The sequence below is a fragment of the Mytilus edulis genome, chromosome 13 (genome assembly GCF_963676685.1).
Source record: "Mytilus edulis chromosome 13, xbMytEdul2.2, whole genome shotgun sequence".
Classification (NCBI taxonomy): Eukaryota; Metazoa; Mollusca; class Bivalvia; order Mytilida; family Mytilidae; genus Mytilus; species Mytilus edulis.
The window spans coordinates 47,502,926-47,516,145 of NC_092356.1; the positions used below are offsets into that span (position 1 = coordinate 47,502,926).

The 13,220-nt window shown below is 30.7% G+C and overlaps 1 pseudogene; it reads right to left on the bottom strand.

Moving 5' to 3' along the window:
- Positions 1–3,744: 3,744 nt before the first annotated feature.
- Positions 3,745–13,220, bottom strand: part of LOC139501358 (uncharacterized) — a 56,763-nt pseudogene continuing 47,287 nt past the window's right edge.

Genomic DNA, 13,220 nt, shown 5'->3' on the forward strand with positions numbered 1-13,220 from the left:
TTGACTGATCATGACAGGGTTCATAGCTTTTGACAAACACTCGAAAATAAGCTGTTTTAAAAAAGGTCTTAAACCTATCCCTTGTACATGTTGTAGTTAATTATTATTATTTGAGATTTCAACTTTCAACTAATTCTTCAAGTTTTGGTCTTAGACACAGCTGGACATTGTATTGAAATAATACAAGTATGTTCATCAAGGGAGGTAAATGTTTTTTTAATAATCAAAATCAAAGCTAAACTGCATTTGTAAGTTATAAGTGATTGAAATTAAAAAAGTGGGAAGAGGAATTTTAAAAAAGCTATATCTAAAAAGATAATACGTTTTACAGAATGTCATGATCAATGACGATGAAGAATAATTCAATGAAAAATAAGGCCGTAGACGTAACTGTTTTATTTAGTAAGAATGTTGTCTCGTTGACCTTGACCAAAGTTTTATATTATGTCATATGACAAATTACAATAGGAAAATAACGATAGATTAAACGGACAACGACATTCATGTTAAATCTCAGCAAACAAAGACTGATCATTAAAAGAAACCTGACGTCAATGTAACTTCGCTGATTTCATTCCAACACACTGAAATTGTCCTTCTGTCTTACTTCCTTACACTTTACAGAAAGAGCTATAGATTGCAAAATGTAAATCTTAGATACCGAAGTATTTTCATATGTTTTTAATACATACATATAAATAACCTTGATTTTTGTAGTTTTATATTTCTTATTGAGGAGTTTATTTGTTTTCTTCATTAAATTAAAATGAAAAGATATCTAGATTTGCGAATACTAGTACTTGATTTGTCATTTTTATGAATTAACGGAGATTTAAGTAGTTATAGGAAGATGTGGTATGAGTGCCAATGTAACAAATAGCCATCCAAGTCACAATTTATAATAAGTAAACCATCATAGGTCATTGTACGGCCTTCAACATAAAGCCTCGGCTCACACCGAACAGCAACCTATAAAGGGTATAAAAAAATATTACTAGACGTGTAAAATCATTTAGACGGGGAAACCAACGGTCTAATCTACATGTATATAAAAACGTGAGACGAGAAACACGTATGAACTACATAAACAGAAGACAACCACTGTACATCAGATATACTTAACGATACAGAAAACAATGACATGTAAAACATATATATATATATATATAAGCAAGAACCTGGTCTTTAACACAAAATTTGTCAAAAACGATATTTTGTTAGATATTTAGTCATAATCATAATCATGTATTCTAATACCCTGTTTAACCTATCTTGTTATTGGGAATGATATCCATTGATATTACAGAAATGAATTTTGAAAAGGTTACATATTTATGTATGTTGGCCTTTGTTTTGTTAGCAGTTGAGTGTTTCTGTTTTTCTGTAGTTTTTCCTTTATGTTGATATGTTTATCTCGGTTACGGGTTGTAACCCGAATTTGTTTTTCCTTAATCTATTTATGATTATTGTATAGCGATATGCCTATTGTAAAGTCAAAGTATCCTCTGGAAACAATAAGAACAAGAATGTGTCCAAAGTACACGGATGCCCCACTCGCATTATCCTTTTCCATGTTCCATGGACCGCGAAATTGGGTAATAATCTAAGTTGGTATTAAAATTAGAAAGATTATACTATAGGGATCATATGTACTAAGTTTCAAGTTGATTGGACTCCAATTTTATCAAAAACTACCTTGACCAAAAACTTTAACCTGAAACTCCCACTTTCATTTTCTATGCTCAGTGGACCGTGAAATTGGGGTCAAAAGTCTAATTTGGCTTTAAAATTAGAAAGATCATATCATAAGCAACAAGTCTACTAAGTTTCAAGTTGATTGGACTTCAGCTTCATCAAAAACTACCTTGACCAAAAACTTTAACCTGAACGGACGGGTGCACAGACGGACGCACAGACGAACGGAGCCACAGACCAGAAAACATAATGCCCCTCTGCTATCGTAGGTGGGGCATAAAAAATAGATGAAAGCAAATAACCAATCGAAAAAAATATAATCGAGAAATCAGTTTCCTAATGATAAAACCATGTACTAGAAAATAATAATGAACAACACTGTTTCATGGAACGCTATAACGTACTGAAACTCTAAACGCAAAACCCAGTGCTTTGAAATCATGATGTCTCGCAATCTATTATCTAAATGCTATACGCAAATCAGCTCTAATACGGATACATCAGAAATTACATCTGACAATGTTGAATAAAAATCCATCGTTAACGCGAAAATATAAGTTCAGATGTAAACTTCTGTATCTACTTCTACTTTAAGGTAAATTGCTTAGTTTTATTGAAGAAATAACATCATTTGATAAAAGCTGTTATAAATTCCGATCAGCTGTATTGTCATGTACACTGCCTCAGATTCAATCTATACAGCAATGTGAAAGCTATGATGAAAACAAATTACTTTCTTTAATAATTACTTTGTATAACAATTTCTGAACGTTTTTTTCATATTAAAACAGACGATGAATTATTTTTAAATCAAAGATTTTTTCAAATAAAATATTTCTATATCGATATAATAACTTACATTTTTTTAAGTATTCAAATCAAAGGCGTTCGTAGAAACATCTTTTCTTTTGAAAATCTTGTTTCAGAATTTAAGATATGCAACATGGTTCAAATTGAATTATCTTCCTTTTAACATTACAATATAAATTCGAGCGAAAAATTATAATTGCATTTCATGTTTATCCAGTTGATACTATACATAAGTAAAGTAGACTATGGGGCTTAACCGGTCGTATCTATGTTTTATCTGACTTCCGTCTAAATGCGTGTGTTTTTGTAGGAGATTAACTCTATGAATGAAGCTGGCTCACATGAGTTTTCTAACTATCGGGCGTTGAAACAACCAATATAATACTGCAGGTCTCGACAAAGTCTCAAACAGAATGATTTAACATATACACAGTATAAACATAATGAATAATTATTCGATACTTTTTATGTAAAACACGACAAAGTTGCGTGCTACGCATGTCTCCACTCGTATATCAAACTATTAATGCACAGACAGTAGATGTCTTAGGGATTTTAATATTATTAGAAATTTCCAATTCATCAGTATTAAGCTTTTGAGCATAACACAAATTAGGTATCCAAGAAAGTAAAAGAAATGTTTAGAAATCTTTGTCTAGAAAAAACGGACGAAAGGACGAACAGATGAAAGAATGATCGAGCAATGTTGATCAAATATACAATTTAAAAGGTTGATTGAAAATTTATATTAGTGTATGTTGAATAGATAAACTATGTTTGTTCGTTAACCCACTTGGTGTAATGAAACCTTATTTGATTTATTGGTCAAGTTAGTGTGCAATGTGTTTGTACCTGCACTGTGGAAGCTTAACTCCAATTTAGGTATAGATGTAGTTTATGTCAATGTAAAACGGTTTTTAACACACTGTATTTTTATATTTTTTCCATGTTTGTAGGTGACATTAGTAATTTTCCTAGTATACTAGTATAAAATTGTTTAATTGTTATTAAAGTAATGACAGGTAGCTACTATAGTAAATTACTATACTTTGCAACACTAAGATATACAATACTTTATTGTTCTTTAAATCTTTGGACATTGGTACATATTTTTGTGGTAGTACTTTTCAAATCGCTCTTATATTTGTCCATTTTTCAAATACTTTTGTATAAATTAAACAAGACTTCATAAATTTTCTGCAATAAACCGTAAAATCAATTACAAATTATATATATTTATCACAATGAAATATAGACATATTTAAATTAATCTTCCCAAAACATGGTGACCAAACGTAGTCTCTCGTTAATAGTCGTATAGTACTTGAAATGTTAGCTAATAACCAAACGTTCATACAGTATTTCTATTTACGCTGAAATCAACACAATTTGCGTTCTCTGGTTAACATACGACAAACGTTTCAATTGTATTACTTTTATTGGTTATTTTGCAACCACTTCCCCGCATGAAAGCTTCAAATTACATTTTTGTATTTGAAAGTGACTACTCCTGGATACAAAAGCCGCATAAATCGAGTTATAAAAAGTACGCATTGAAACGAAAACAATGATGTTTTTTTAGTACTTTATATCTGGCATTTTACAGAATTGAGCCATTACTTTTTATAATACTAACAAAGATTATAATTACATCAAGATGAATAATACACAAGTTTTAAAGTTATATCGAACACTGTTATTTTTATGGTGCGTTACATAATTAGAATTAACAATTATTGTATTCGGCAATGTCCGTATAATCATGTGAGACCTATTTATAGATCGTTTGTTCTGTAGTAATAATCATCACCAGGAGCCTCGGTGAACATGGTATTCATTTCGTCCTTCAGTTGTTTAAACCCTGAACGGTGTCGAGGATCTAAGTGCCAACATTTCAACATAACTTTATAAAATCTAAAAAATATAGGTTTATATGTTTCAACAAAGCTATATTAAGGTGGTATGGGAGTCTAAAATAAAAATGATAGAATTTGTTCATACTTTGCCAAAACGTTGTATCTATTGATACATGTTGAAAAATATAATAAAAATGATAGGTCACCGCGCATTTTCTCAAGCTACAGGACGGGACAAAATGACACATTTTGTATGGATTATACAGGAAAAAACACCATTTTGTGATTAGAAACTAAACAAAATGATAGAATTGTTAAATACTTCAGGAAAAGATAGCTTTCAGACACTGCTTTGAGAATATCAAAAGGAAAGATAGGGTCACCGTACGTTTTTTCCGGCTAAAATACAAAATAGGAAAATTCCATACAGAATCCTTCAGAAAATGCACTTTTTCAGAGTTACCTCCCCTTAAAATGCCAATTTAAAAAAAAAAAATAAAAACAACCAAAAATAATTAACATTTGCAAAAATATCAATATTTAGAAGTTATATTCTTATAAATTGGTACTTTTAAATGAAAATGTACATTAAACATTTGCATTCCTGCATCAAATTTTGCTAACTTGATGGAAAATCTGCACCTTTGATTCTCTGTTTTTTACAATCCAAGATGGAAGAAGACACCCATACCACCTTAAGTGTACAATACATGATTTCCGTGCCTCACTTGAGAGATGAAAAGGGAAACATGCTTTCAAAACATTGTATACGTGGTTATTGGTTTAATGATTGATATGTACAGGCAGAAATGTATGTATTATGTTCATTTAATTGAGAACAAATGTATGATAACAATTTTCAATGTGATCAATTTTATTTTAGAAATATGCCTTCTATGCTTAAACTGATTATTTTATGAAAAAGGAAAATAGCACGTGTGCCTCACATTTAATTTACAAAAGATATTAATTGGAATAAGTAAAACAACATGTTTCTACTGATGCTCAAATGTCAAGCAATACGGTAACATATAAAAAAAAATGGTGAGGTTCACAAGAAACATTTTATTATTTCTATTTTTATTTGTATTGGATTTGTTTAGTAATGAATATTTGCAAAATTGACACAATACTTTGAGATGAAGAACATCAATAAAGAGTATTCAACTTTGATATTTGTTTGATATTTACTATGCATGTACTGGTTATATGTATTTGATGGTTACCACATATTGTTTTTCTATTACTACGTTGTTATTTCAGCCCAGTAGTCAGCACTTCAGTGTTGACATGAATATCAATGATGTGGTCATTTTTATAAATTTCAGCCCAGTAGTCAGCACTCCAGTGTTGACATGAATATCAATGATCGGGTCATTTTTGGAAATTTTCTGTTTACAAAACTTTGAATATTTCGAAAAACTAAGGATTTTCTTATCCCAAGAATACTTGTTTGGCTTTGTAACTATTTTTATATGAGCGTCACTGGTGAGTCTTATGTAGACGAAAGGCGCGTCTGGCGTACTAAATTATAATCCTGGTACCTTTGATAAATTTTTTAAGTACCTATATATCTTTTATTTTATAAAATCTCCACAATCCCCTCGCCCCCCCCCCCCCCCCAAAAGTAAAAATCGCCCATATAGGACAATAACTCATAAAGAGTTGTCTAAAAAATTCCTCCATTTGTTTTGTTTGTAGATCTAGTCTTGCTGACCGATCTGATTTGCTTATAAAAATTTCTATTTATTTGAAATTCTTGTTCAAGATATACGAAAAAAAAACAAAAAAGTGGTAAATTCCTTATCTTAAGGGCAATCGATCTAATTAGGAGTCGACAGGCGGAATCAACCGTTAAAGGTATTTTAGGTTCTTATCTTGATGATAATTTCCAAGCTTAAATTTTCTCTTTACCCATCATATAGTTTCTATATAACAGGGGGAAATGGGGAAAAACATGTGCAAATAGGGTGCATACTAAATAACCCGCGTATCATACTTTATAATTCTAAAAATCTGATAACTAAGTGATCAAATGAATGACTGTCTGTATTTGTACGTACGCATCATCACAGTATTCCGGTTTCTTCAACTTATAGCCTTGTTTGATTTTTCCAGGAACTTCTCTGCTCTGTAATCCGGGATACGGTGTCTCACCTGATTATATTTGGTAATGTAATAATAATCATGATAAGACAACTATTAAATTATTTGTAGATTTTTTGTTGTTTTTTTTTTGTGGGGTGGGGGGGGGGGGTAGAGGGGCATGTTTCCATAAGAGATAAATGCTCTTTTTAAAGTGAAAATCCAGATTCTGCGTATTTCCCCACGGCTAATTATCTGTACATAGAATTACAATTGCATTTATTGTTTATTTGTTTTTATCTTCATTAGGTTTTACACGTTCGCCATTTGACGTACTGCCAATTGATATTGCTAGCATACGTTTATACAAATACCGTACCAAATCATTACATAGTACGGCGATTTACAACATTACAAATTTCTTACCCTGTTATTGAATATAACAATATAAGCAGCCGTTTGTATTTCTTAAAGTAACATCGGATAAAGTTTTTAAATACATGACATAGCTGTGCTTAAACTGTCATTGTAGCGATTTTTTTTCTGGTTTCTTTTCTCTCGTATATTCCATTATTTAGTTTAGCTGCTTGATTGTTTTGTCGTGAGATTTTAGGATGAGTTGTTTTCGTCTGGAGTCCGGTGTTTTATTTTCGTTTGGTTATAGGGTGTTTGCAAGATGAATTTTGTTAATAATCATTCAGGTTATATTTCTTCAACAGAATATGTTTATTTCTTGTTTTTATTTTACTATATAGTAAAACAATTTTGCTCGAGAATTAAAAAAAAAAGAAAAGAAAATTCTATGGATTTACTGACTATGTATGAGCAAGAGAATCACACTGCATAACAACTGTACGTAATTTTTTTTTCTTCAAATAGAACATTATCTATTATTTGTAAAATTGTGTGTTCATTTATGTATTTGGTATATTAAATCTGAGTTAATACACTACTTGATGCTTAATTTACTCAAATACTAAGTATTCGTCTGGAATGCAGTTTACCTGTTTTCATAATTACTTAAAACATATTTATCTTGTTGTTTTGTTTTTGATTTTACTTTTTGTTTTGTCAGGTATTTTGCATTGAGTGTAGAGAAATCATATTCGATTATAATCTTACCAAGTGAGAAAATTTCCCACATTACAATTCCAAAAGACCAAACATCGCTCAACTCATTGGCATTTTGTGGTGAACTCATACATTCTGGTGCCAACCATTTGATAGGAATTCTTTCACTTTCCTAAAATTGTTTTTTTTTTTATTTTCTTTATTTAGAAGTTAGAAATTGAACTAAATGCACATTAGCGACAAACTAAAATCATGAATATGTCAAAGCAATCTGTAATGTGGCTGCAATATACCTTCACAGTATATGCTTTTATTATGATGCATTTGGAAGCCGATGTTTCGCGACAAATCAGCCAAATTTATCAGAAGTACACTAGAACCTCAAAACATCATCTTACTGTTTACGAAAGCAGATTTGTGCATTTGATTTTCCGTAAGTGGGGATAACAAGTACTTGATTAAGGCCAATTAACTATGGTTCCTTCGTCTTTTTCTATTTCTGTGCAAATACATAAGAAGTCTTATCCAATCAACTGAATTTTGAAAAGTGTTATGTTCTTGTGATATCATTATGGTGCCGATTCTGAGTACTCTGCTTCAAACATGGGTGGAAAGGCCACTTACTTTTAAAAAAAAGTTTACCAATAAGATATCAGGAGGAATATGAGATATATCTAGACAAAATGTAAAACAGGATAACAGACATATCAAAAAGTTATCATATTTCAGACTTGATATTGTCAAAAAAGCTTTATTAAGAATACTTTGACCTGAAAAAAGCAACGGCTAGAAATAAATGATTTCCTCCGTTAAACTCATACGTAAATACAAAAACAACAAAATAGGAGAGCATAATGATATCAATAGTCTTGTAATCTAGGAAGGTTTCATAAATTAAAAAAAACTGTTAGGGGGATAGCGGATTATATATTGATACCCCATCCGTATTTGCATAAAAATAAATACCTACAGATTTGGGATCTCCTTCGTCAGAAATAGGTTCTGGACCAAACCCTGTGATCTTTGGTTCGTACATGTCATTCAGTAATATATTTCGCGCAGCCAAACGTCTGTGAACAATCTAAAGATGTATAACAACACATGAACAATGTTAGAACATATTGCTTTAAGCTGACAATGTGTTAATAATAGTCATCTGCACAAAGCACAAATTTATAATTTTTTGCATTTCGGAATTATCAAGACTTTTTTATGTTATGTATTTTTAATAGATGACGCTTATTGAAAAACTTATGATGTATAAAATATAGCTATTCATTTACCTAGAAAATTTTGTAGCTGATTTATTAAGAAAATAAGAAATACAATTTAAACTGTGCGCTGTTTCATACCAATTATACAACACACTATCAGTATTCACTTAACAAATATTTGTCATGAGGAGTTATGAATTTGAAAACCTCTGTAGTTTGAAATCTATTTTTTATTGCAGTTCCTTAGTAGAAGAAGTGACAGCAATTCTATATGGTACATATTGCATTGGACTTATTTGGCACAGCTTATTTTACAACGCTCGGTTATCAACTCTCTTGAATCTGATATTTGATGTGGCATTTTAATTGTATTTAATCGAGCGTCATTATTGAGTCTTATGTAATTAAAACATACAACTGTCGTAGACAATTGCTTGGTATCTTTGATGACTTTTATTGGACAAAATGACTGAAAGTGTGTGTATATTAATATTGTAGAAAGCAGCTCGAATCCGATATATATTAAACAGACTTAGTTATGAGATTTGCTTCCGATTAAATTCCCATTGTAGATGAATATAATCAATACTTACTTTCTTTGAAGCAAGAAAGTCCATTCCAAGGCATATTCCAAATACAATTCTGTACAGTCTTTCGTCTATGTCAACTGACATTTTTGACTTTATTGACTCTAGAAATAGTTTCAAAACTCCCTTGGAGCAGTACTCCAGTATCATCATTGGCCCACCTATAAAACATATTTAAGTTTATGATTGTTTCTGTCAATGATCATTCAATTAATGCATTGAAAATATTTATGTACCTACAAGAGTAGACCTGTCGTTAACACGAAAACGATAGTATCATTATTAATCGTATGTTGCCATAGCAATTGCTTTCATCCACTTCGTATACTAGTTGTCTCACTGGTAATACGTGTAGTATCACATCTCCTTATTTTCGATTACTACTCTCTAAACTAATGGCGAATTTGATCTGGTTATATTTGAAGAATGCATTGATTTTGTTACAATACAGTACTTTGACTGCTGTTTCGATTGGTTGTGTGTCTTTGGATTGTTGTTGTATGGATTTTTACTCCAAACTCGTTGTTTTTCATCTTCAGTATGTTTGTTTTTTAGAGTGTTGAGAATCTTGACACAAAATATACCATGGCCAATAAAAAAAACCGGCAAAATACAAATATTTGTGAAAAATACTACACAAAAAAGTAAAGATTTCGTTCTGTGAAAAGTTTGGTGCTCCTTGTCTTCTAAAATTCATTTACTAGTAATTAGATGTACGTTAAATTATTAAGTCATACCATTAACAGATACATCTTGATTTGTAAAATTAACTTCTTTTATTTTGTGTATCCCATTTTTTATGTATTTGAACTTGTTTTTATTCTCATCGATTCACACTTACGGACTTCGTCTTCAACACTTCCAATGAACTCCAAAATATTTTTGTGACGACCAACTCTTGCAGTATAGAAATTAATTTTTGCTTTCATTTTCATAATTGCTTCTTCTTTTTGATCATCTAATGGAAAAAAGAAAAATTTAATCGCATTTGCCTGTTTTTAGTCAATGATAGATATCATGGCGATGCTCTATAGACTTTTCCCCACAGTTTTACCTATTCTTCGAAAATTCACGTACAACTTTATGAATATGAATATTGTTTCCAGTCCTTCCGTGTGTTAATATAAAGTTGAGATTCACTTTGTCGTTTTTACATTAAAAAAAAAACAATTTAATATTAAATTTACCATAGAAAATTTAAACAATTTGTTTGTACGTTTTGAATGAAAAATATTCTCATTGCACAAAAAGTCAGGTTTCATTTCGTAATCTTCGTTACTTTTAAAGACATGATATAATAATCATATAAAGCATCGCAATATCAATAACAAAATAGAAATGCAAACTTATATTTATCACCATATCAGCATATATTGTAGGGCATCAATTTTTTGAAATAGTGCACGTATGCATATACGTTGTGTTGCATTTATTTAAATGAGCGAATTTGATTGGTTCTGTTTTATAGTTGCATTAGAACGGAAAGAATAGTGCTGTGTTTGACGTTGGTTTTTTTTTAAGGCACCTGTTTTTATTTGAAGTTTTGAGCGCTTTTAAATTAGCGGCAACCCTAAAATGAATTTAGCCACCAAAACCTAACAGCAAATGTTCAATGAAAAAGATTTTAATTCCGGAATAGCTTGAAAAATAGGAATAACACAATGTTATCAATCTTAACTTTATTTGTCTTAAACTGACGAGTTTTATTTCGGAAATACAGGTTTTAAGTTAAATCATGATAAAAAAAATCTATTCATTGTATTTCATGGTTTTTAAATCAGTTAACATAGAGATATAAGGGTTTTGGATCAGACACTTTCAGTTTTGCTAGAGTAAATATGTTGTTTTAAACAGACGTTAACATTGGCATATAAGTCAGTGGTACGTAAATTACATACGTTTCTTTAACCCATGGCGAAACATTAGTTACAACACCTGCGGTCTAGAATTTACCTTAGACGAATTTAGATATAATTTTTGAACTCTTTTGGTTAAAAAGATCTAAACTCGTTTCGGTTCTTATCCACTCTTGCCTTAAAACGTTGTGCATTGGGTACTGCTGACGATGTTATATCAGGAACATTGCTTCAGATTCATACATAAAATTCATATATACAGTATTATAATTTTCATTTTATTGAACTACTCTGCACTCCGCATTTTTAACATAATGTTATTCTTTTGTCTGATTGCTATTGCTAAAAATATTGGAACACTATTCAAGGCCAGAAGATTTTTAAATGTACATGCATTATAAGTATACAGTTACTATAGAACATGGGTAGGATGAGGTATAATAATTAAACTCTAAAACCTATTAGTAATGTATTTGATGAAGTTGTTATTTAAAAACAATTTACCTTTTAATGTCTTTGCAACAACATCATGACATTCGCTTTTAGCGTAATACTTCGCCAGAAAAATCACAGCAAACCTTCCACGAGCCAATTCCGATTTAAGTGATATATTTTTGCGGGATATTTGCATAGTGTCTTCTAACATCTCCATTCTACCGTAGAAGTAGATATCGTCTTCCTCCTTTGAAACATTAGTCCGATTCTGAAACTAATTTGTAAAGAAATTAGCAAGATTTCATTGATTTCATTGAAGCATTCAAAGTCTAAACAAGTAAACTATTACTTATTTGTATTCTTGTAGGGCATCTGTTACATGATTCTTATCATCGGAATTTAACTGTACATAAACGAACTTTAGTAATACTACTTATGTAAAATAGTAGGAATTTCTTTCCTTATCGAACACCATAATGTTATGGTCCTCGGGTTTTTGTACACTCTGTTTTTGTTTTTTGGCTCATTTCCTCAATTTATGGCTTTTAAATGCACCTTGCTATTTTCGTTCTTTTGTAAACGATCCTCTATCCATAAGGATTGTGAAATAAGCTTTAGCAGGGATGGGCGCATTGCCAGATAAATATGACGGTAATAGTTTTATTTTTCTTGATGTCGAATTTTTAAATTTTTATATTCACTCATACAATTTTGCATACATGCACATGATTGTTTTTTTTTTTTTGTATTAAAGATAATTTGAAAGAAACTCTTTATTAATCGATATTCACAAAGCAACTAGTTGTTAATGTTGGATAACAATTTCCATATTAATTTAAATGTTGAATGTTTACCAGAATAACTTCATTATACCTACATTCACAGTATACTCATTTGACGTAGGCTGAACTCGAATTGTATTTCTGACTGTACGTATGCTAGATGTAATACGTTGTTTGGCTGGTTGTAACCGTCCAGTCCTTCCAAGGAATACCAAGACAATGACGACAACTATTAGGAGCACTGTTACTCCTATGATAAATAGAAGTTTTAATTATAAGGCAACAATCAAAAGCTACCTGCATAAAAATAATGTTTTAATGACAAAATCAGCAAATGGCATACTTGTGTTTACACAATTGCTATTCCAACACTGAATCCCCTAATTTGCTTCAACCTGCATTAATTAAAACCAAAAAGACCATTTTCAGTTTTAACCAATATAATTGTGGTACCAACCTTGAAAGACTACCATGCGTTTATAATATTCAAGATCAGTTTCGTACAGATAGGCTGTTTGCATACGAAACTAGTGATCTCGAGCGAATCTAATGATTTTTTTTTCTTGTGAATCATTTTATAAATCGTTTTTGCACATTATTCGTTTAGTTAAAATAAGCATACTATTATAGTACATACCTCAGTAGATGTTGCAGACCGATGCATGTAATAATAGAAATTGTTCCAATTTTGAAAGTATTCAATAATTATGAAAAACTAACGGATGAAAAAATAAGATTCTCTCAATACATAAACATGTAAATACAAACATACCTGCTGCTATTCCTATAATTCCATATGTTGACAAACTTTTGACTGCAAATAATATAT